Source organism: Carlito syrichta, unplaced genomic scaffold (assembly GCF_000164805.1).
Source record: "Carlito syrichta isolate Samal-C Ts95f unplaced genomic scaffold, Tarsius_syrichta-2.0.1 Scaffold304306, whole genome shotgun sequence".
Lineage (NCBI taxonomy): Eukaryota > Metazoa > Chordata > Mammalia > Primates > Tarsiidae > Carlito > Carlito syrichta.
The window spans coordinates 256747-260759 of record NW_007248402.1 but is presented as its reverse complement, the minus strand read 5'-3'; positions in this window follow the sequence as shown (position 1 = coordinate 260759).

The following is a 4013-nucleotide window of genomic DNA, read 5'->3' as shown; positions in this document are numbered from 1 at the left end:
ACCTCACCCTTCCAAGTAGCTGGAACCACAGGTGCACGCCACCATGCTCAGCAATTTTTTGATTTATTGTAGAGACAAGGTCTCACCAACTTGCTCAGGCTGGTCTAAAACCCCTGGCCTCAGGCAATCCTATTGCCTCCACCTCCCAAATTACTGGGATTACAGGCATGAGCCACCACACCCGGCATGGATTCAGTATTATAATTATTAATAGGACACAATAAGCACGTTTATTGCGATAAATAGTCATTCATTAAACACTAATAAATTGTATGGGTAATGCATTACATAATAAGGTAGACAGGGTAGGGGGTGGTTATGGGCTTTAAGATTTGCCTGACATCAAAACTATAAACTAGTCCTCTGTTTATTGATCAGGGCTTTGAAAACTTTAGGTCAATATGCTATGGTAAGATTATGGATGGGGGAGAGTGTTTTTTCTTTTTTTTTTTTTTAAGTTGGAGTCTCACTCTGTCACCCAGACTGGAGCGCAGTGGCACACTCCCGGCCACCCCAGCGTTGAACTGCTGAGCTCCAGAGATCCTTCCACCTCAGCCTTCCAAGTAGCCGGAACTACAGGGGTGCGCTACTACATCGGACTAACTGTTTGACGTATATTGTAAAGACGTCTTGCAAAGTTGCCCAGGTGATCTCGAACCCACGGCCACAGGCAATCCCTCGGCCTCCCAAAGTGCTGGGATTACAAGCTGAGCCACCACCAAACCCAGTAAGACTGTTTTTTTGTTTTTTGGGGTTTTTTGTAAAACAGTAAAAGGCTACGGCAGAAGAAAAGATGGTAGAAAAGATTCAGCAGCATGATGCTCAGAACATGGATGTGTTTCAGGAACATCAATTTTCAAAAATAAAGCATCATAAGTCAAGGAACTAGGAATTGACTCTCTTACAAATCATCTAATTGTACATACCTCTTGGAAAGGATTTTTGTACTTCCCTATGTATACGTGCTCCCAGTTGCAAGACAACTGCATTATGTCCCTTGGATAATCATGCATTATGAATAAGGTGATGTCAGACAAACTCTCTCTTTGCTAACACCACTTCCCACACAGGGCAGAAGTGGTACCTTATGTGGAGAAAGGGACTTACATTTTCCAATGACTCACACTAAAATAGGATGGGACAAAGCAGTCAGGACAATTCAAATAGCCAAGAAGGGCTGTATTAAACACTTAGTAAAAAACAGATCCAAATGCCGATTAATTTTATGTCATTTTTATTTTTTACCTTAAAAGTTTGATGGCTTCAAGTCACTTGCTACACTAGACAGTGATATATATATATATGCATGTATGCCTAAAATAGCTACTTTTAAAATCAAACTTGAGTTTGACAAGAACTCATGATTTGATTAATATGGCTTACAGTCATCTAAATGTCACTTTGACAAACTAAATGTTTGTCTTGATGACATCTACCCCCAGGCATATGGTACTTCCATTAACTCTACTGTTATCTTTGCAGCAGCAGAAGATGCCTCATTGTTTTCAGAATATTCATAATTTACAAGGCCTCTCTTTGGTCATGATTTATAATTGCTCATAATATTGAAGGGAGAGATCCCTGCACAGATGTTAGCCACTGTGTGTCGTTTTTTTAATTGCTACTAATTTCAAAGAATAAAGTATTCTCTCAGAAACAAACATTTAACAGCCATGGTCCAAATCTTAGATGAAAATGTTACCTTATAATGTATAACATAAAAAAGATGCTAAGCTAAATTTGGTATTGGCTACCTTGGGCAACTCAGAGAAACTTTGCAAATATGAAATCACGAAAGAATATACATTCATAACACTTGTCAATTCCATCCAGCAAGCATTTATTAAAAACTCACCTTGCCTAAGACTCTGTGACAGACACTACGGAAGATAAACACACTTCAGCCCTTGAAAAGATTCTGATAGTCAAACTGGCACCACAAAATACACAAAGAATCTGAGGGTTATAAGAGGACTCAAGATCTAAATACTCAACCCCAAACGTAGGTTATCAAAATTCAAAAATATTCTCTAGGGAAATTATTAATACAAATATGGCAAAATGTACAATATTTCATGAGACCAATAAGAGTAATTTTGGAAATTAAGTCATAAACAAGACCAGAGAAAATGAAGATCTCGGATCCTCTCTATTATTAATAACTATAGAGGAAAAAGATATGCAGTTTTGTAGATGCTTTTAAAGAAAATGAAATGTATATGGAATTTTTTATAATCCCTTGGAAAAATAAAAATAAATAGGACCCTCCTTATGATTATGCTTAGGTGAAGAATAGCATATTGTATTATCATAAAACTTGTTCAAATTACACCAAAAAACTCAATAAATTCATTTTTCTCTAAGAATTAGCATATAGTTGCAAATAAAAACTAGAGAAAAACCTTCCCTTAATAATTATCAGTTTATTTTCTAAAAAACCCAATCAAACTTTCTATGCATATTAAACATAAAATCTTCATCTTCGTCCTATGTAGATTCACCTTCGGTGGCCTTTTTCCAGTGCCAATTATCCCTGAGCCTCCTATATCTTTCTGGTTCCAATTAATAAACAACACTCTAGCTAAAGGGACTTTCTGTGTGGAATCTGGTACCATCTCCCCCAACTCAGTCCCTAGAGTCTTTATTGGCACAGACTGTGCATACCTTGTACTCCCCTTTCACCTGTGAGCTTTGTGACCCACCCCAAGCCAACTGGGAACACACAAGTCCTCCCAGTCTATAAGTTTTCACAGGTTTGGTTGTTTATCACTCTAGAACACACAAATACAGACCTGTCCAAAACTCCTTAAGGAGCTTAACTTCCTCCTGGAAAGCTAAAACACATTCAACTTTTATTTACTTGACGAACTTCTATTTCTAACTCATTCATACCACCCCACCACCACTACCACCAGTCCCCACACCACTTCATACAGTCAGCATTAACTTGGCGAGACCTCATCTCTACAACAAATCAAAATTAACCGGGCATGGTAGCACGTGCCTGTAGTTCCAGCTACTCGGAAGGCTGAGGCGGAAGGATCGCTGGAGCCCAGCAGGTCGAGGCTGCGGTGGGCGGGAGCGGCCACTGCGCTCCAGTCTGGGCGACAGAGTGAGGCTCCAACTCAAAAAAAAAAAAAAGAAATATGTGGACCAGCAAAACATTTTCTTCTATTAACTTGGAGACATAAATAGGGTTGGCAGCTTTTTAATTTTGCCATGAAGGGTCATTTTAAAATATTAATAACTATCATTTATAAGCACCATGGTAACAAGAAGACAGTAAAGAAATTATCTCTGAATTTTAAAAAATATATAAAATACATTAGAGACTCAGAAGGGAGAGGATGAGAGGGGTGAAATGACAAAAAATCACCTCTCAGGTACAATGTACACAGGTAGGAGTAGTGGGTACATGTAAAGCCCAGATGTCTTTGCCCCCATACAATGCACCCATGTAACCAAAAACCATGTGTACTCCCTAAAGCTACTGAAAAAAAAAAGAAATAAAATAAAACAAGAGTACCTTTAGCATGATGGAAAATCTCACTATATTATTCCTATTTTAGTCTCCTGGCTGCAGACTGGTAAAATCTTATAAGAGATCAGCATTTCGTTACCATCACGCAAGATCCAAGTATGGTCTATGAGTCAGAAGAATCAGCATTACCAGAGAGTCTGTGAGAAATGCAAAATTCCAGGCCTCATCTCAGTTATACTACATCAAATCTCAATCTCTCTCAATCAATCTCTCTCTCTCTTTTTTTTTAAAGACCACTCTGTCACCCAGGCTGGAATGCAGTTGCGCACAGCTTGCTGTAACCTTGAACTTAAGCAACCTCTCACCTCAGCCTCCTGAGTAGTTGAGACTACAGGCACACACCATCACGCCCAGCTAACCAGCTAAGGCTTTTACTTCTCTAGAGAGGGAGCATCACTTTGTTGCCCAGGCTGGTCTCAAACTCCTGGCCTCAATCAATACTCCTGCCTCAGCCTCCCAAGTTGCTAGGATC